Here is a 21,671-nt window from a genome sequence, read left to right on the forward strand (position 1 = left end):
AAAAATCAGGGGCCCGTGACTTTCCTGATCACATTTAGACGTGAGAAACGTCCCAGTCATTTAAATCTCAGAACACCAGCTCATTTCAGTGATTTACGTGGCCAGGCAAGTGTGATAATCAAAAGCTCCACAGTTCATGGCACAGGAAAACTTCGCCCGCCCCTCCCCTTGGCACGGACCGCGGGCTGAGGGCAGCAGGGGCGAGGTGCCCCCCAGCTGGCCCACCCCCAGCTGCGGCTCGGATTCCTGCCTACCACGGAGAGGGGTGAGGCAGCGGGGATGAGGGAGAAGGTCAGGGAGCCGGGAGCTGCTCCAGGACCACCACCGGCAGTGCATCGGCCTCTCTCTCTCGGCCCCGCTTACGTTCCAGCAGCTTCTTTCTCGTGCGATGCCTTCAGTGGTTCTCCCAGACCGTCCAGCCCCCCACCCCCCACCCCCGTCCCCAGCTCGGCCACAGTCCAGCCGGGGTCTCACCGCAGCCCCTTCTGCTGGGTGCATCCTCTCCGGCTGGCCGCTCTCCACTCCTGCCTCGGCTCCTGGACTCTAAGGTCGCGTCCTACCAGGGTCGCCTTACTCTCTACCTGGCCCCCCTGCTCCCTCCTTCTGCTGAACGGGCCTCATCCCGCCATCTGGAAACGCTGTGAGCCCCCTGCCCACCAACTCTGAGCGCAAGCTGGTCCCCAGGCGGCCGCCTCTCCTTGCTCGGCCATCAGGGTGGCTGACCCACCAGGCTCTCCCTCCAGACTCAGCCAGGCTCCAGCCCACTGTGTCCCGCCAGCTTCAGGGACATAGGTTAAGCCTCCAATACTTCCTCAAAGCCCCTGTGTACGGTTCTGAGGGAGTCACCCCATTCTCCTGGGTGGGATCCACCGCTTAGCCTTCTCCCCCCAATTCTCTCCTGTGCACTGCAGCTCTTTCCTCGGCTTCTGCGTCACCCTGTATCGTCTGGAGGTGGGTGGTGGGCTGAAGGTATAGAAACCTGGTTTTCACGAGCATTCCTTGCAAAGCTTGCAGCTCATTTTGGAACATTTTATCTATTGCTTGTGGCCTCAGTTGAAACGGAGACTAAAGGTTCCAATTTAGCACCCTTAGCGCATCCATCTTCCCCCCAGGGCGTCGCATGTACAGAAAATGGAAACATTTGTGTGGTCCTCTAGGGTCAGGGGATGTGCCGTTGGCAGCTGGAGGTGACTGGCCAGGAGCCCCAGCTACTCTAGGCCCAACTGGACACCTCAAGGCCCAAGGGCACGCCTGGGATCTATCTGCATACCCGATGTGCTACGTCACATTGGTTGGGAAGCTGTGCGCTAGACTGTGCACGAGGCCCGGAGTGATGCAGAAAAGCACACGATTCATCTGAGCTGCACCATTAAGCCACCCAGAGGTGGTGATGCCTGAGCTGGGTTTTGAAGGATGAAGCAGAGTTCCTAGGCAGCCAAGTAGGGCAAAGGCACTCTGGATAACTCAGTAACTTGGTGCAGCTGGAGAATTCAAGTGTGTGTCGGGTAGAAGGGGATCTGGCTGGGCAAGAGGCTGGAGACACTGATTGCACAAGGGCTCCTGGGAGGCCTCTCCCTCAAGACTTACTCATAGCTGTGACTTTCAGCAGTCTCACCTCAGCCTCACTCTTGGCATTTTTTTTTTTTTTAGTTCTTCATAATTCACATCTAATGAATTACCAGGTTCTGCTGCTTTCACCTTTCAACTCTTTTTCACGTGACCCCCTCCACTCCTTCCCCGCACTCACTGCCATGGTCATACCCAGGGTCTTCTTTCTCCCACCTGTAAAGGAGGACCTCCTCCCGTCTCCCTTGCCCACCTGCCCCTCTCCCCATCCACTGTCTGCACTGCAACCACAGTGATGTGAAGACATCCAGGCCGCTTAACCGCCCGCACCCCCTGCAATCACCTCACATCTCATTCGGTGAGCCCCCTGCCTTGCCGTGAGCCTGCCCAGACCCACACGCCCCACAGCCTGCCGCCTGTGGGACCACCTGCACCCCCTCTCCTGTCCCCTCCGCTCCAGCCGCGTCAGCCTCCTGGCTCTTCCTCAGACTGGCCACCTACCTCAGGGCCTTTGCACTCACTCTTCCCTGTTCTCGGAGAGCTGATACCTCAAACATTCTCCTCTTCTTCAAAGTCTCAAACACCACTTTATAAGAGACCATCTGTAAACAACAGCAACCCTGCCCACGACTCTCCCCTCCCCCCACCCCAGCTTCATCTTCCTCCAGAGCATTGATACCTCGTGGCCTGTCGCACATTTATTTGATTACTGCCTGCCTGGCAGAATGTGAGTTCACGAGGGTGGGACTTGGTCCTCTTCCCTAAATAATCCCCCACGGCTGGCTGGTGAGAGGCTCGCAAATGATGGACCAGTCAAGTGGTGTGGGAGGAGATGAAGAACGTCCGACTCACTTTACACCCAAGGGCTCTTCAGGCTGGGAAAGCTGTCTCCTTTGACACCAATCATTTATTGAACATAGAATGCATGCGGTTCTCTGTGCTAGACATCTTACAGGTATCACCTCAGCTAGTCTCTGCAGTAACCTGTGAAATGTACATGATTTCTAGCCCCCCTTGCAATACCGTGTGGGTTTTACAGTAAACTAAATCATATAATAAGACATTCAAACGTACAAGAACATATACTTTAAATTGCATTTACTCCTGCAACTTGTTTATCTTTTCTGATCTTTTTTTTTTTTGCTGTACGCGGGCCTCTCACTGTTGTGGCCTCTCCCGTTGCCGAGCACGGGCTCCGGACGCACAGGCTCAGCGGCCATGGCTCACGGGCCCAGCCGTTCCGGGACATGTGGGATCTTCCCGGACCGGGGCACGAACCCGTGTCCCCTGCATCGGCAGGCGGACTCTCAACCACTGCGCCACCAGGGCAGCCCTTTCCTGATCTTCTTCTGTGTACACATAAGGGCACATACATTGGACTGGGAGTTTGTGTGTTTTCACCTGCTTGTTTTGTTTTTTCCTTTATAAAAATGACACCCTGCTATGGACATTGTTATACAGTGTAATGTGTTTCAGAGATTTTTGTCATGAAAGTTAACAAGATACTCCTTACTCTTTCTCTTGGTTTCTTACATAGGATACACCACGATGTGTTCGATTCATCACCTACTGGTTCACATTTGCGTTGGATTTTCTGTATTAAAAACAATTCTGTCTACAAATAACAAACGCTGGAGAGGGTGTGGAGAAAAGGGAACCCTCCTGCACTGCTGGTGGGAATGTAAGTTGGTGCAGCCACTGTGGAGAACAGTATGGAGGCTCCTCAGAAAACTAAAAATAGAACTACCATACAACCCAGCAATCCCACTCTGGGGCATATATCCAGACAAAACTCTAATTCAGAAAAATACACACACCCCTATGCTCACAGCAGCTCTATTCACAACATCCAAGACATGGAAACAACCTCAATGTCCATCGACAGAGGAATGGATAAAGAAGATGTGGTACACATATACGATGGAATACTACTCAGCCACGAAAAGGAATGATATAATGCCATTTGTAGCAACATGGATGGACCTAGAGATTATTATCACTAAGCAAAGTAAGTCAGAAAGAGAAAGACAAATACCATATGGTATCACTTATATATGGAATCTAAAATATGACACAAATGAACCTATCTATGAAACAGAAACAGACCCACAGACACAGAAACAGACTTGTGGTCTCCAAGGTGGGGTGGGGGAGGGATGGAGTGGGAGTTTGGGATGAGCAGATGCAAACTAGTATACATAGGATGGATAAACAACAAGGTCCCACTGTACAGCACAGGGAACTATATTCAATATCCTGTAATAAACCGTCATGGAAAAGAAGATGAAAAAGAATGTGTGTGTATACATATGTGTGTGTGTGTGTGTGTGTATATATATATATATATATATATATATATATATATGTTACTGAATCACTTTGCTGTACAGCAGAAATTAACACAACAGTGTAAATCAATTATATTTCAATTAAAATAATCGAAAACAACTCTCTAATAAAACCTGTCTTCCTATATATATTGTTGATCAGGGCCCAGGTAGGTTAGTATATATAAGGAGGGACATGCCTAGACTTGCTTCCTAAGTCAGCAAATAGGCACATATCATTGATTTATTAGAATCTGGTACGACGGCTGTGGTCTCTGTAGCAGATGTGGCCAGTGCCTCACCTACATCCCTCCAGCCACCATTGCCAGGCAGGCTGTCCCGACTCTTTGCCTGAGGCTTCCCAGAGCCACCAGACCTTCCTCTGTCTGTGTGTGAGCCATGGAATGAACACCCCAGAGCAGACTTCAATCAGTGACCCACAGGAGCTAATGGACACGCACCCGTTGGAGGGTTAACTGCGTTTTGAGTCTTTCACTGGATCTCCGCATTCCTTTGCTCTCAGTGGTAACCTGATTGACAGACACTGTTGATCGACAGCCTTCCCTTTCCTACCAGCTCTTCTCCTCCTCCATTCCCTGCTCATGTTTCTCAAGTTCACCACCAAAATGAACCCTCACGCTCAAATCTCTGTCCTGGTGTCTGCTTCTGGAGAGCCAAAACTAAGACACCCTGATTTATTTCTGGGGGAGAAAAAGAGTTTCTTCTCTAACTAAAGGTGATGCACGAACCTGGTAATTTTTAAGTATAAAAAGATAGAAAATGAAAGGTAAACATCTTTCACCTCCCAACCTCTAGCCTCTCTACCCAACAGTAATGCCTGTTCACAGTGTCCTTTATTTCTTTCCAGAAAAGGACATGACTACACAAATATGTACACATATCCTTTTAAATTTACATAAGTGGAATAATTCTAAACACTGTGCCTGGAACCTTTTTCCCACGTAATGCCATAGTCTTGGAGACCATTTTTATTTGCACATACAAGATCTTTAAGTAACAGTTTAACTGCCTTATATTTTGTGGCCACCCCATAGGTTTCCAACCAGCCTCCTATGAGAGAACATTTATTGTATCTAATATTACACAGGTACAGCCATGCTGTGACAAAAGTTTTTGTACACAGACCTTAGCTCATTTAAAAGAAAAATTATTTATTTGTTCATTTTTGGCTGCATTGGGTCTTCATTGCTGAGTGCAGGCTTTCTCTAGTTGGGGCAAGCGGGGGCTACCCTTTGCTGCGGTGCATGGGCTTCTCACTGCGGTGGCTTCTCCTGTTGCGGAGCACGGGCTCTAGGCGCATGGGCTTCAGTAGTCGTGGCTCGCGGGGCTCTAGAGAACAGTCTCAGTAGTTGTGGCGTGCGGATCCAGTAGTTGTGGCTTGCGGGCACTAGAGCGCAGGCTCAGTAGTTGTGGCGCACGGGCTTAGCTGCTCCACCGCATGTGGGATCTTCCCGGACCAGGGATCAAACCCACGTTCCCCTGCACTGGCAGGTGGATTCTTAACCACTGCGCCACCAGGGAAGTCCCTCAGTTTAAAAATTTTAAATAAATTCATAACAGAACTGCTGGGTCAAGGGGTATATGCATTTTAACTTATTTTTCTATTTTAGATATTACGGTTTTCCCTCTTGAAGTTAATTGTTTTGCTTTACACTCTTATCAACAGTGTGTGAATGCCTGTTTCCCATGGCTTCCCCGACACTGGGGTTATCAAACATTTTAACGTTTACTAATCTGTTAGGCGCCATATCATTTTACTGTGGTTTCTACTTGTTCATATCCTTGACCCACTTTTCAATTGGATTTTTTTGTCCTCTTTTTGATTTCTAAGAGCTTTTAATTGAATAATTGTTTTGAGGTAACACTGGTTTATAACGTTATGTAAGTTTCACGTGTACAACGTTACATTTCTACTTCCGTGTACCCTACAGCGAGCTCACCACCAAAATTTTAGTTTCCAGCTGTGACTATACGGTTGACCCCCTTTATCTGTTTTGCCATCCCACCCCCCGACCCCTTCCTCTGTGGTAACCACTACTCTGTTCTCTGTATCGACCTGTTTGTCTTTGTTTGGTCTGATTTGTTCACTTACTTTGTTTGTTTGTCTTCTACATTCCACCCACGAGTGAAATCATATGGTATCATCTTCCTTTGTCTGACTTATTTCACTTAGCATAATAGCGTCAAGGTCCATCCAGGTTTTTTACAAATGCCAAGATTTTATCTTTATGGCTGAGTAGTATTCTGTTGTGTATATATATATACCACATCTTCTTTATCCATTCATCCGTTATGAGCACTTAGGTTGTTTCCATATCTTGGCTCTTGTAAATAATGATGTGATGTACACAGCGGTGCATATACCTTTTCTAACTAGTTTCTAAGAGCTTTTTTATTGAGTATGGCTACTAACCTGCTAGAAACGGCACTTGTATTTTCTCCCGTTCTATGAATTCCCTTGAACTTTATTCTAATGAAATATTTTCTTATACAAAGGTCTTAAATTATTAAATCAAGTCTGCTCTTTCTTCTTTTTTCTCCCCCATAGTTTCTGGATTCTATATCATGCTTAAGTCCATCCTGCCCCAAGTTTACAAAAGTATCCATCTATGTATCTCCTAGCTCTTTAAGATTTTACTTTTGTATTTAGGTCACTAATCCAGCTGGAGTTTATTTTTGTGGATGGTGTTTGTTGTTAGAAGAAACTACAGAGAAGTGGGAGTGGGGCAGAGAGAACAGGCCAAGAAGAGAGTGCTTGGGTGGTGTCTCCACTGATCAGAACCAGCTGATGGCCTTCCTAGGGAGGGTGAACTCGGTCCTTTTCTAGGGCTGTTGTCAGTGGTGTGATGGAGCCAGCCTGGCCAAATTATTACATACAGCCATTATTATAAGTTGAATCCTACAACACCATGATTAAATTATACTTCTATAAAAAGGTAAAAATATTCCAAATTCATCACTTTCTCATTATTTTACTGTGTTTTACTATTACCTATGTTCCTAAGGTTATTTACTTGTATCGGATGTAATACGGTGGAAATAACGACGTAAGGAGATGTCTTGTTGGAAGCTCAAATAGGCCATGGAGGGAGCATATACGCCATGGAAATTGGCAAATGCTACCAGTCAGAGTCTTTCTGTTTTCTTTGGGGATCCAGTTGTTAAGCATTTACCAGCACACCACTGACTTTGCCCGTCTCCAGATACGTCTATTCAGAGAGGAGCTGCCGTGCTGGAGAGGAACCGCAAGCATCGATTATGGAGTCAGGCTGGAGGACACTGAGATCCCTTCCGGTCCTAACACGCTATGATTCTGCGATGCTCATAAGTACTCTCGATGGCTATGCTGCCAGGGGGAGTTTAGCTCAGAAGAACCTGCTTTTAGGGGGTTTCTCCACGGTCTCCACATCGCTAACCTGGATCTCATTTTGGTGTAACTCAGTCCCGTGATGAGTCCTGCACAGGATTCTTCCCTGTGATACCTCAGATCTGGATGCCAGGGCGGCAACTCAGAGCTCTATATAGAATTATCAATCACCATCCCTCTGTTTTTCACTTGATATTGTGTTCTGCAAAGATCTGACTCCTCTTTAAATGCTATTAAAGTAGCCACGGTGTACTAACCACTTTACTTCCTCCCTGCCACATGGCGGCTCGTGTTCTGTAGAAAGTAAAAGAAAGTTGGAGGAAAGAGAAGCGGAAGATGAGCTTGGGACCTTACACCAACTCTTGGAGCAACGGAAGCCTTTTTCCCGGTTATAAACAAGGGCTTTTGTTTGGTCTTCATAAATCACTTTTTCAGAAGAAGCTACAAACACTTAAAAGGTACATAAAAGTCACAGGAAAAAACGTAATATTCAAGGAGCTCTTATGAGAACCTTCTCACTTGGAATAGGAGAAAGTTACTTTTTCCTGCTTCAACATTTTCTTTTAAAGATAGAGAGGCCTTTTAAAAGTGTTTACCACACAGTTAGAAATCCCTACGGAATCCATCACAATAATAGTTTTATGCACTGTTCATCCTGGACCAAATCCATCTACCGTATTAATAATGTTTGGGGGGTGGAGGTTGCTTTCACCAAGAGTTTTCTCTTTCACAACTATTCCTTAGAAGTCATTTTGCCCACATTTCACAGATGGTCAGACTGTCTCCCAAACATTCCAAGCTAATTTCCAATTTCTCTCCTCTCCCTCTTTCTGCCCAGTTCAGTGATGCCTTATTCTTCAGGACTCAGAACTCCTATTTTCTGTACCACTAATTGGCGCCTAATCATACCTTCCCTTGTGACCTAATGCTGTTAAGTCCATTTCTACTGCGTATGGTTTTACCCCAGCATTTAGACAAGAGGTTTCTATCCTGGGATACACGGACCCCTTGAGACTTCAGGGAAACTGGGGATGTCATGAACTTATAAGTAAAATTTTGTGTGTATGTGCCTTTTTAGGGGCAAAATTTCTTATCTTTCATCAGATTCTCCAGAGGATTTTTGACCCAACAGTTTCGTCTCCTGGAGAACAGAAACTAGATGCTATCCTTTGTTGTATTTTCCACAGTATCTTCAATAACTCAGCTCAGTAACTGAATGGGCACACGGTCGATCTAATGTTTCCACTTATTTGCTACCAGTGAATCCCTTATTTTCCAAACGAAGAAAGAGGGACAACGTGGCTTGTTTGTTTCCATCTCACAGTTGAGCATATATGGAGATAATAGATGTTTAAATGTTTGGAAAAATATAAAACAATACCATACAAGTATGAGAGCTCACCTTGAGACATGGAATAAAGGAATTCTGCACTGATGAAATTCTCTGTCATTTGACTACCTTTTAAGAATCTTCCAGGGGCTTCCCTGGTGGCGCAGTGGTTGAGAATCTGCCTGCTAATGCAGGGGACACCGGTTCGAGCCCTGGTTTGGGAAGATCCCACATGCCGCGGAGCAACTACGCCCGTGAGCCACAACTGCTGAGCCTGCGTATCTGGAGCCTGTGCTCCACATCAAGAGAGGCCGCGCTAGTGAGAGGCCCGCGCACCGCGATGAAGAGTGGCCCCCACTTGCCACAACTAGAGAAAGCCCTCGCACAGAAACGAAGACCCAACACAGCAAAAATAAATAAATTAATTAATAAACTCCTACCCCCAACATCTTAAAAAAAACAACAAAAAAAAAGAATCTTCCAGAGAAGCAGAGCTTGGAAAATGTCTTCTCCCTTGACACCAACTTCAGCTGCATCTGTTTTATCAATACCTCCTCTCACCCAACAGCTTGTCAATGAAAACTGCTTCACCCCCTGGTCATTACTCTCCATTCACTGGTGATTTTTATTTCCTGATTGACTCTCATTCTCTCCAATACTATTCCCGCTCTAATGCTTGGTGATATCAGGACTCTCTCAGATACCCCTTGCAATACCCTAGCCTCTCATCTCCCAAACCTTCTCTCCTCCAATGATTTGTCCTCTACCCCACTTAAGCCACTCACTCCCACGGTCATACCTAGACCTTGTCTTTACCAGTAACTACACTCCTTCTGTGTAGGTAATGATCCTGCCACCCAGGGATGTCTACACTCTAATTCCTAGAATCTGTGAATACGTCGCATCACATGGCAAAGGGGAATAAAGGCTGCAGACAGAATGAAGGTTATTAGTCAGCTGACCTTAAACAGAGAGCGTTACTGCAGTGCCCAGGTGGACCTAACGGAACCACAGGCGTTCTCAAATGTGCAACAGCGAAGAGAAGAGGACGTGAGAACGGTGCTATGTGAGAACGTGGCTTTGAAGACGGAGGAAGACAACCTTGAGCCATGGAATGTGGGTGACCCCTCTGTGGGCCGGAAAGAGCCAGGAAGTGGCTTCTTCCCTGGAGCCTCCAGAAAGGAACACAGTCCTGCCCACACCGTGATTTCAGCCCAGCGAGACCCATTCCAGAATGCTGACCTCTCATAATGATAAAATGAAACATCTGTATTGTTTTAAGCCAATAAATTTTGATAACCTGCTACAGCAGCGAGAGGAAGCCAATACACCTTCCTTCCATTAGCAAATGAGGTCATGCTGCCTCCGAGCGACCCGCTCTCCTGTCTTTACAGTTTACTCTTTACTACCCAGTTCCAGCAATGCTTTGACCCCACGAAGACCTACAGTCCCCTGACCCTATAGCCCGTGACCTCACTCCCTGTGTCCTGATCCCGAGCAAAATCCTAACTCTAGTTGAATCCAGCCCTCCACCGATTTTGTACTTGAACCTGCGGGCCGAATGTAGTTGGAAAAAAACACACAACCAACCTGACTGGTTTCACTTCAAGCTCGAGAAGGACCTTTGTGGCCCCACGAGGATTCTGTGGTCCCCTCACCCTCTCGCTCTCCTAGGAGACTATTTCACCATTTCTCTTCTCTCTGGAAATCTCCAAATCCTCTTTCTCCAAGTCACCAAATTCACCCTCTACTGATTTTGCGTGAACGTGACCTTACTTCCTCTCCCACTGACAGAGAAGACGGTCAGAGCAGTGCTTCCTCACACCCCGCCCTCTTGTCTGCCCCCGCCTGTCTACACTGCCTTCTCTTCCATAACTGCGAACCATCTCTGGCGGCGTCTAAGCTCTGCCCCTCCAGTGGGACAGAGGACCCGTCCCCTTACACCTCTCCGGCATCTGTCTCCTTCTGTGCCCGTGAAGTCACCTTTCCGTTCTCTACTGGATCCTCTCCTGAATATAGCATCCGAACACCTTGCTGTTCCCCATTCTAAAAGCAAACTCTTTTGTCCCTGTGTCCCCACTGCTGTTACTTCCTCCTCTTCTCCATCTTCTCCTGGACTACTCCAGTCAGCCTTGCATCCACACCTCGCCCCTGAAACGGCCCTTGGCCACGTCACCAGGGCTTCCCCACAGCTAAACCCAGGGGTCAGTTCTCCGTCACGTCGTACTTGGCCCATTGGCAGCATCTGGTATCATCTCTGGCCTGAATGATCGCCAAATATTCCTGAACGGCCTCCCAGCTCCCCTTGCTGCCCTGGGTCTATTTTCTACTCGGCAGTCCGAGCGCTCCTGTGTTGTTTCATCTTCGGTGGATTGGGTCCTGTCTCGCCTCGGGTGATATAACCCTCCAAAGCATCTCAGCTCATTCAGGGTAAAAGCCAGGATCCTGACACTGGTCCACGACGTGCCTACGGTGGCCCTGTCACCTCCCTGCCGTCACCTGCTGACACCTGTCTCCCGTTCCCTCTGCTCCAGCCTCGGGGCCTCCCCCCCGCCCCTCAGACACACACGTCGCCTGTTCCCGCCTCCGAGATTCTGCCCCTGGAGCCTCTGCCTGGAGAATTCTTCCTCCAGATCAGCACGGCCCTCCCCGCCTTCCTTCAGGTCTCTGCTCAAATGTCACCTTATCCCAGTGGCTTCCCGGACACCATCCATCGTGAAACAGTAACACCCCTGCTTGCCCCCAGCTGCTTTATTCCGCGGTAAAATACAGGAGAGGCATTTATAGCGGGGCTGTTCCACGTGCCACTTACACTGACCAGCATTTATCACTATCTGAGATTTCATATATATGAAACATAGATATAATATTTGCATTAAATTTAGATTCGATACTTATTTAATATTCAATAAACATATTCAATATTATTAAATTGTATAGAATAATGTATACTATGATACATTAGTGTCACATATACTAATCATATTGTATGTTAACATAGTATATTATATATGTATGTAAGTGTATTATGTACATGTATCTTCTTTTTCTCACCCGCTAAAATATAAATGCCATCAGGGCAGGGGCTTTGTTTTGCTCGTTGCTACACCTCCAGCGCTTAAGCAGTGCCTCACGCGTGGCTGAATAAGCCTCCTGAAGGACGGTAGGAATGGGTGGGTGGATTTAAGGAAAGCTGAGCCCCTGTGCGGGCGTATCCAGCTTGGCCGCGGCCCTCTGTGCCGTTTCAGCAGTGGGTGGGCGGGATGAGGTTTTCCTCGCTTCACAGGCCTCAGCTTCAGCTCTTACCAAATACTGATCGTGTGATCCTGGAGCTGGTCTACCTGACTACTGTCTTTTCCGCCGCAAGGGGCACGTCCTCCAGGGAGGTCCCGGACTCCTGTAATGTCACCACCATCTAGCTCTCTTTGTTGTCTTTTGACCATCTTCCCTCAAAAGTGCCCTCCTTGGGGGATGACAGTAAAGAAACAGCAGTTAATTATTGACGCTGCTGGTGAACGCCTTCTTTGATTTCTGTGTGAAAGCCGCTTTGTACCAAGGTAGAGCGGCACTGCCTCTCCCACCGTGGGAGGGAGCAGCTCAGGTCCAAAGCACCATCTGAGAACGGCACTTACCCAGCAGTCAGCACGTAACCACTGCACTGACCCAGGGCCATTCTGTTTGTCAACTAGCACGTAGAAATATACGCCCCTAGAAAAATGGAGGCAGGTCAATTTTCTCTCTCATTTGCACCTTTTCTTTAAAGGTGACGGCCCCATGGAGCCCCCTGCCAGCGGGGCCGTGAGCAGAGCGCTTGTCTACACCGCCCTCCAGCCCAGTTCCAGAAGCACAGAGCTTCTCAGCGGCTCCGGAGGCGGGACAAGCAGAGGCTCTTTCAAGTTCCTGCCACAGCGAACCCTCTGCTTTAAATCATCACCATCAACAGTCCAAACAGGACCTGGTTTCTGAACAGGGCATCGAGAGAACCGGATCCTCCTTCACCCCTGACCTCGAGGTGTGACCTGCCACGTCCACAGCGGAGCAACAAGTGTGAGTGGTTAGACCACGACGCCGGGGCCCCAGCTCGCCCCGGCGGCTTGCACGCTTGGGCGAGTTACTTAGACTCTGCCTCAGGCTGCCTGCCTGTAAAATGGGGAGAAACGGCGCGGCGTGCATTGAGCGGCTGGAGCTGCGTTAGTGTGTGCACGCACGAGGACCGTGCCCTGCACCTCCCTGCACCTCCCCAGCGGTAGCTCAGGGGTGGCAGGACCTGGAGGCTTGCATCCCCTGGTACCACTTTGGGACCCAGGGCCACGGTATTTAAGCACGCTTCGGCTTCTTCACTGTAAATGGGGCTGATTATACTACTGAAACCGTAGGGCTGTTCAAAGGACTAATCGGAAGAAAGCGCTTATGCCTCTACCTCGCTGAGCTCTGTGACGGGAGCTTGGTCAGTGATGCCGTCCTTACCATTGCCCTCAGCATCTTTCCACCTGGGAACCACCCCCCGCCCCTGCCGCGTGGGAATCGTCCTCGGGTACCACGACCCGTGCAGGGACGCGGGAGGGGAACACCCATCCCTTTCCTGTTAATACGTGACAGCAGTTTTAAGCGGCTGTTTCTCTGGGAGACTTTGGCGGCGGCCCTGGAGTAAAATGGGAAGCGCCCTGGGATTGGAGAGGGAAGCCCCGACTCTGAATCTCAGCTCTTCCACCGCCAGCTGCGTGTCCCTCGCCAACGTGCAACCTCTCTGTGCCTCACTGCCCTCCCCGATGGAACCAGCCCGAGGGCTTCCGTGCGGACCAGTGAGAGGATGCCTGTCTGAATACGAATGTGAAGGCAGAGGCAAGGCGGGAGAGGTTCTGAGATGGACGATACCAAGACCACGGAGGCCGGCAGAGGCGGGGAGCGCCCAGCCCAGGCCCCGGGGCGTCGGGTGGCCGCCTGGAGGGGAGAAGTCCCCTGGGGCCCCCAGCCGTGGCCCACATCTGATGCACACCGCCAGGCATCGCTGGGCCATCCCCATCCGGGGAGCCCATTTTGTACCCAGAGCTGCGGGGAAGGAGTAGAGTGTTTCCTTCTGGGCACCCTGGACACAGAGCGCCAAAGAGAGGCGGGAGATCCCTGGGCAGAAGTTCCCAGAGCATCCCTGAAGAGAAGGACGAAACGGTGGCTCTTCCCTCCTCCTCGATTAAGTGAATGGTCCCGAGTATTGACTCATTCACAGGACTCCCAAACAGGATTATAAAGGGTCGTTTTAAAGGTTAGAGGGGGAATTCAACTCTACGGCAACTGCCCCGAGACAACTGAAACGTGCTGGCGCCCCCGCCCCAGAGCAGCTGTCGAAATGCCTCAGCCTCACACACCTCGGGCCTGGCTGGCCGCCCGCAAAGCCGCATTCCTGGCGGGTCCAGGAATCAAGAAAAATCCACCAGAACAAGAAGTGCCTCCGCGTTCTCCAGTTACCAGCAGGTGGAAGGGAGGCTGCTCCGGATGGAAATGGTTTTGACGGACCTCCAGAGTTCAAGGGCGTTTCCCGCTCAGCACGCAGGGCTGAGTGCTGGCCTGTCTTCCTTTGGAGACACGGCTGTCATGGAGTCTGAGCTTCTGCCCCCAGGGTCTGCCGGCCAGGACACTGAGAGCCACGTGCAGACCCCTTTCCTCGCCTCTGTGCCGAGATTCCCACAGGAAGCCAGCGGCCGCGGCTGCTTCCCTTCAGGCACTGAGCTGCCCTGGGCCTTGTGATCTTGCTTCTGCATCTTCTCGAAAATGGACAGTCAGCCAGGAGACATGTGGGTTTTGCTTTACCTTTGTATCGGGAAATTATGGAATTGAACTTGAACACTAATTACAAGCGCCACTGCCCTTGTGAATGAATTGGGGGTCACTGGCGTGTGACTTCTTCGCCCCACGCTCTGTCACCATGGGGGAGAATGCCTGTTCAAGGCTCCGTGATGCTGATGCTGATTTACAGAGCCTTTAGCTGGAAGGATGGTTGAGTCCCCTCTGTCTGCCTTACTGGATGGGCCAGCTCTTTCCGTGTCTTTAGAAAAAAGTTTCAGGGACCAGGTTTCACAGGAATTCTAAACTGGGCAAAAGGCACTGTGGTGATGCATGGAGAATTCTCACTCCCCTCTGTTAAAACAAAATCCTGCTATGGGATCTACGGCGTACGTACCTCCTTACTGTGAAACGCGTGGACTGCACGAGCGCCGACGCTCTGGTGCCACGTCCGGCCTCTAGGTCCCTGCTGCTGCCCCTCTGGATGCCCCGTCACCTGCAGCTCTCTGAGCCGTGGCTGCCTCTCGGGCTGGGGGTGCAGGGGACATGCTCCCGCGTCCCAGCAGAGAGCCCTCGGAGCCTAGTCTGCTGCAGGCCGGGCCCCTGGCCGCAGTGGTGCCCTGTGGTACCCCGCTCGGGTGGCACCAGCACCAGCTTTCTCCTCCTGCCTGGCTCACTTCTCCGGGGATGGCTCCCAGGAACGCCGCACTAGCCTCTCTTCGGTCGCAGGTGTGCTCCCAGGAGATGCACACTAAGGAGGATCCCGGCCCAGGACAGCAGGCTGGGCCGAGCTGTGGGGAGCGTGAAGGGCTCTGGGAGCCGCAACACCTCTGCAGCCTGGCCTGGCCCACACTCTGCCACCTGGCACCTGTGTTCCCCGTGGCCTCCCTCACCACGGGCTCCGGAAGAAGCACCTCAGCACCTCTCCTTGGGTCTGGGGTGTCACTCTCCCTGCCTCTCCCCCAAACGCAGCCAGCTTACCCAGTCTAGAAGGCCGGCCCCGGGACGATCCCTTCCTGGAAGCCGGCTCACGCGGGCACAAGGGACCAAGCACTGAACACCCTCGCTGATGCTAGTCTGGACCCGCTTCACTGCTCCAGCGGGACTGTCAGCTTCCGGAGAGCTAGAGACCGGGGCAAATGGTTTTCGTTTAGTTTCGTTCAGGTTTCCTTCTTTTGTGCCCCATGCTACGCCGAGCACAGCCCTGGTGACACACGGTGGGTATGCAACCACTCAACATTTCAGCAAGTGTGCGTTAAGTGTCCACTGCGTTCTGGGTTGCGGGGAGACAGCTCTCCCAGCTCAAATGCTAGTGTAGGAAACAGTTAGCAAAAGTACATAACTAACCACACGGTGTGTCAGAAAGTGTGAGCAGGTGTACAGCAGGGGAGACTGCCCAGGGTGGGCAGCGGAGAAGTTGCCATTTTAAACAGTGTCCACGGAAAGCGGTGTCGACAGAGGTTTGGGCTGAGCCAGGCCTTGGAGGAGCGAGGGAGCAGGCTCGACAGGCACCTGGGGGAAGAGCATCGCGGCGGCGGCAGCCCCCAGGGCCGCGACCCGGAGATGCGGGCGCACCTGAGGCACCGAAGGCTGCGGCAGTGGGAGGCTGGAGACGCAGCACCCGACCCTCATCCACCGTGAGGACCTGGGCCTCGGCTGCGAGTGAGATGAGGGGCTGCAGGTTTGTTCAGACGAGTGACGCCATCTGACTCCCATTTTCACAGGACCCCTCGGGCTGCTGTGCTGACAGTGGCCTCTGGGTGCACGGGCCGGGGCGGGGGGCAGGGACACGAGTGGTGAGGGGATCGGCAATCCCTCCGCGGGGGACGACGGTGGTTTGCCGGGATATGGTTTGAAGGATTTTCTGTCGGGTTGGAGGCAGAGTGTGTGAACTCCGGTGCCTTGGTTAAAGTGCAGTCCATCAGGTTTTCCCCGGGACGATGTTACTTTTCCCTTTTGTAATTAACAAGGAGTCTGGGGGGAGGTACATGGAGATGCTGTAAGTATCCTCTACCTCATCAAGCTTTCACGGATGATCCTTGCTTGAATCAATCACTAGGATCATTGGCAAATGATGACTGTCCTGAACCCATCATCCATTCTGCATTTACGAGTCAGCACTTTCTTGTAAGGAGGGCTTTCCCTTGTGCCTTGATTATTTACTCATGTGAGTGGACTCACACATTCTTGTTTTTACTCACTGAGTTATAATCTGTTCATATCATTATATATTTTGATGATCAAAATATCCCAGATTTGGCCAGTGGGAGCCACTGCAGGTTGGCCCCTGGGTCATTTTGACATTTCTCCACCATTCCTTGAGCACCTTCTCACTTCCAGGCTCTGGGGACCTCACTGGGTCCGCGTGCTGGGGGCCTCATCGGGGCTCCAGTCTTTCTCAGACGGTACCCAGGGGACTGTTGGCAGTGCTGGGGGGTGGGGGACTGGGGAGCCCATTGCTCCTGTGACGGGTGTTCTCTCCTCTGTGATGATTTGCCTCATCTCCTGCCCCTACTGCTGCCAGTCTCCACAGCCGAGGCTCCCGGGCAAAGCCCCTGCAACCGCGGCTGGGGGAAGTTCAGGCAGCAGCTCGACGCGGCACAAGCCCCCACCCCGAGTCAGGCTGACCCCTCAGCGTCCTGGAGAGGAGGTGCGTTCACTGGGGCTCCTGCGTCTGCTCCTCCCGGGCCCCCTTCTCGAACGTGCTCACTCGGGCATCCCGATCAAATCGTTCTCCCCTGGCAATGCCCGTTCCCCAGCCCACGTTTCCCTCGTGCCTGCATCTCTGTCCTGGAACCCGTCCAAGTGTCCCTGCTCATCCGGGACTGTGGCCCTTGCCGCCCCCTCCAGTCCTCAGGATCTGGATGGAGCCTGGCTCACAGGGCAGCCCCCCTAACGATCCGGGCTGCTTTCTCCTCGCGACGTGCTCCCTGCAGCCCAGGCCGCTCTGCTGCTTCCCCCTGCAGCCTTTCTTTCCCTGGGAGCCCTGGATACCTGCCCTGCTGCGACGGCCAGCCCAGGCTCTGACGCTGACCCCGTTTCCTGGAATGGCTTACATACCACATTCTGTTCTTGGCGATTATAAAATCTACCATGATTGATCGCTTTTCTCCAAACTTCCCCAAATGTCTCCCTCATCAAATAATTATTCCTTGCTGGTCACCCTCAAGCTCTGAGCAATCACTGACTCTCACTGTCAATATTCGCAGTGGATATCACCCTGCAGCTCCCCTCGTGTGCCAAAAAAGCTGCTTTTACCAGCTCCTCAGACGTTTCCTGATTTCATCAACGAATGGGTACGTGATCCCTGGCACACTTTTGCTATGTCTGGAACTCCAATTCTTTGAAAACTGGTTCGGATGGTTATACGCCTAATGTATTCTCCAGCGCACTCGATTAGTTCAACAGTTTCTATCAGCCATACCTTAGCCATTGCTTGTTGGCATACTCCTGTGTTAATATCTTCAGCAAAGCGTTTACAAGTTAGAGGATCCCAGAGGAGAAACTCTGGCACCTCTTCCTAGGTGGAAGGGAGAGGTAACATCTGGAGCGGCGTCACGTACAGACAGACCTAATAAACCTCGGATGACGATGCTAGTAAACCAAAAGGGAAAGCCCTGCAGAACTCCTGGCCTCGCTGCAAAAGCACCTTCCTATGGCCGCAACGTCAAGCGTACGTTTCAGAGGGAACTAGCGCTCGGTGCCAAAAGCATTAAAACGGACAGAGTCCGCAGGTTGCATCCTTTCGGGTAAACCAGTTAGAAGCCAGAGACCCCGGCCTCCCGGCTGCCGGCTGCGGCAGGAAATCTCATTCGCAGTGGATAATGGCAATACCTAAAGGACGAACAGAAAGAAGGAAAGCGGGGGAGTTTCTCCGTGCCTTCCATCCAGGAAAGGTTCATTTGCTCCGTCGTGGTTATTGCCTTGCGGTAAACCTGCTTAGCGCTAAGTAAGCCCTCAAGATGACACAGCGTGTTCCAGAGCAAGTGGCTGACGACAGCTCCTCGGCAGGTGCTTACGTGGCCGTTATTCGGCGTCTGTGCGGGGCCCCTGAATTTATGCCTTTGGGGGGAGGCTCGGCCAGGCAGCGGGGCGCAGGGTGGCCGGGCACCGCTCCTCAGGCCACCAGGCTAATGAGGCTGGGAGTGGGCGGGGCAAAGGCCCGGGCAGCGAAGGCTTCAGAAACCGTTACAGCCAATCAGCGCCGTTACCAGGCTGATTCGTGTTACCGTTGCCTCCCAGCCCAGCCATCACCTGCTCTCCTGGGACACGCTTGCAAGGCCCTGAGTTATTTAGAGCCCGGTTGAAAAAAGGTTTCAAAAAATTTTTTTAATTAAAAAAAACACTTGGTCACTGACTCTCTTTTCACCTTTCAGAGGGTGGAGAAGGGTGAGGCTGGGGGGGTCAGGTGTTCGTCCCGCGATGAGCGGTCCCCTGGCATCAGATAACCTGCCCGCGGCAGCATCCCACCGCTATGCCATCCCTCGCCCACCCCCCTGAGATGCTGCCAAAGTTCCTGGCCATGATGTTCCGCTCGCAGGCTGAGTCCAACTGCGATTAACTGTCGGGGGGGTGTCAATGGTTTCCCTCAATGGACACAAGGTGGGAGCAGGGGGTCCTTCCTGCCTTAAGGTGACAAAGTGCTTGACCTTGACCTCTCCCTTTGTAGGATGAGGATAAATACAGCTGCCTCATATGGTTGCTGTGAAAACAGAAAGACTGAATACTCATGAATACAGGTAAACGCCGCTTAATAAATGTTTACTATTGGCGGAGGCTGTAGCAGGGGGTGATTCTTGCTCAGGAGGAAATCAGTCATCCCTGTGTACCTCTGACCCTTGGTGAATTCAATCAAATATGGAAAGTTCACTGATGCCCAAGCTACTCGAGGAGCATCACCTTTTATCCTCAAGGTAAGTGCCACGAAGACATTTCCTACAGAATAACGCGGTGATCTTTCCAAAGAGAGAACTCTCAGGCTCCTGCTTGCCGGCCCCAGGTCTCAGGCAGCATCTTACCTCACTGGAGCGCACACATGCCCGTATATCATGGGGGGATGCCAGAGCCTGGAGATGTCACATTTGTCACCTGTGGTTGTGCCACCGTCAGGATGTTAAATGAGACTTTTTCAACGAGAGAATGTTCAGCAAACATTGAAACAATACTCAGAGTATTGGGTTGAATTTATCTAAGGGTACTTGTTTTCTTTGAACACTGCCCGTGGTGCACGGCAAAGAGTCAGACCTCATTGTAAGACAGCTCATGATTTCCCTGGGGGAGCTAGAAGGCAGAATAAGGTCCTTAACATGAGAACACCACCCCAAGGAAAGGCCTGTGATGGCACCATGAATGTGGGCCATGGAAGCAACTTAAATGTCCATCAACAGATGAACGGATAAAGAAGATGTGGTCCATGCATACAATGGAATATTACTCGGCCATGAAAAAGAATGAAGTAATGCCAGCTGCAGCAACATGGATGGACCCAGAGATGATCACACTAAGTGCAGTCATTCAGAAAGAGAAAGACAGGTATCATATGATATTGCTTATGATACAAACGAACTTATTTACAAAACAGAAACAGACTCACAGACTTAGAGAACAAACTTACGGTTACCTGGGGGAAGGGTGGGAGGCGAGGGATAGACTAGGAGTTTGGGATTGACATGTACACATGGCTATGTTTAAAACAGATAACTAATAAGAACCTGCTGTACAGCACAGGGAGCTCTGCTCAATACTCTGTAATAACCTAAATGGGAAAAGAATTCGAAAAACAATAGGTAACAAGTATATGTGTAACCGAATCGCTCTGCTGTACACCTGAAACTAACACAACATTGTTAATTAACTATACTCTAAAATAAAATAAAATAAACAATAAAATAAAAACAGACACACACACAGACACACACAGACACAGACATACACACACCCACACACCACACACACACAGACACACAGACACACAGAGACATACATATACCCACACACCACACACACACACAGACACACACACACCACACACACACACAGACACACAGACACACACAGAGACACACACACACACCATATATACACACAGACACACACACCACACACACACAGAACACACACACAGACACACACACATACACACACAGACACACATGCACACACACACACAGACACACAGACACACACATGCACACACACACACAGACACACATGCACAGACACACAGACACAGACACAGACACACACCACACGCACAGACAACGAGGGCGAGTCCTGCCCCCTCCACCAAAGTCAGCAGGAGCCTCTGGTTTGTCCATCAGGAAGGCAGGGCTGAGAGTCACAAACTCCATTTATAGAGACAAAAACTGAAATAGCTTTGCAAGTTCCCACACATTGTTGGACGGTGAAGTCAAAAGCGGACCTCCCCAAAGTCAGCTCCACAGAAGGAAGGTGCTGGTCCGCTGCGCTCCCAGCAACATCCCTGGGGCCTGGAGCAGCAGTTGGCACAAAGGGATGCTCACTGTTTGTTGAATGCATGTTTCACAGTTTCGGCGGCGGGGGACTCGTTTTTTGCTTACTGAAGATTATTACTTAAAAGAAATGCAAAGACAAACTACAATCTAAGAGACTATATTCGCCGCACATAACAAAGAAAGGTTTCTTACGAAGACTGTATTAAAGTCTTCTACAAAGCAATAAAAAATAATACTGAAAAGACAAACAGATCAATAGAAAACTGAGCAAAAGATGTGAACAGGCACATCGCCCAGTGTATAAGGATATATTGCTTTTACCCGTTCCGCCGGTAAAAATAATTAAGTGTGACACCACCAAATACTGAAGAGTACAGATGAACCGGATCGCTTACACACCAAGGATTAGGACAGAAATTGGCGCCATCATTTTGAAACACAATTTGGCATTATTTTGTAAAGTTGAATATTTACACATTTTACGATGCAACAATTCCGCTTCTAGATAAGAACTCCCCAAAATCTTTTGACGCGCGTCCAGAGACGGATGTAAGAAGGTACCGAGCAGCACTGTTCAAAATAGCAAAAAATAATTAGAAGCAACACCGGTGGCCATTGGCAAGGGAATAGTATTTTCAAACAGCAGGGTATTCTACAGCAGGGACAATGAATGATACACACAACACGATTGATCTTTGCAACCACTGGGGAGCAAGTCTCAGAGTGTTACATACCCTTTTTATAAAGTTCAAGGACGGACGAAACTAAACAATACATTGTTCAAACATACAAAGGTACTTGATAAAAAC

At 50.4% G+C, this 21,671-nt stretch overlaps 1 long non-coding RNA gene across 1 annotated transcript in view; it reads right to left on the bottom strand.

Annotated features, from left to right (window-relative positions):
- LOC116749887 overlaps window positions 1-21,671 on the bottom strand; it is a 149,413-nt gene that overhangs the window by 52,055 nt on the left and 75,687 nt on the right. The gene's annotated exons all lie outside the window — the stretch shown is intronic.

The sequence above is a fragment of the Phocoena sinus genome, chromosome 2 (genome assembly GCF_008692025.1).
Source record: "Phocoena sinus isolate mPhoSin1 chromosome 2, mPhoSin1.pri, whole genome shotgun sequence".
NCBI classification, from domain to species: domain Eukaryota; kingdom Metazoa; phylum Chordata; class Mammalia; order Artiodactyla; family Phocoenidae; genus Phocoena; species Phocoena sinus.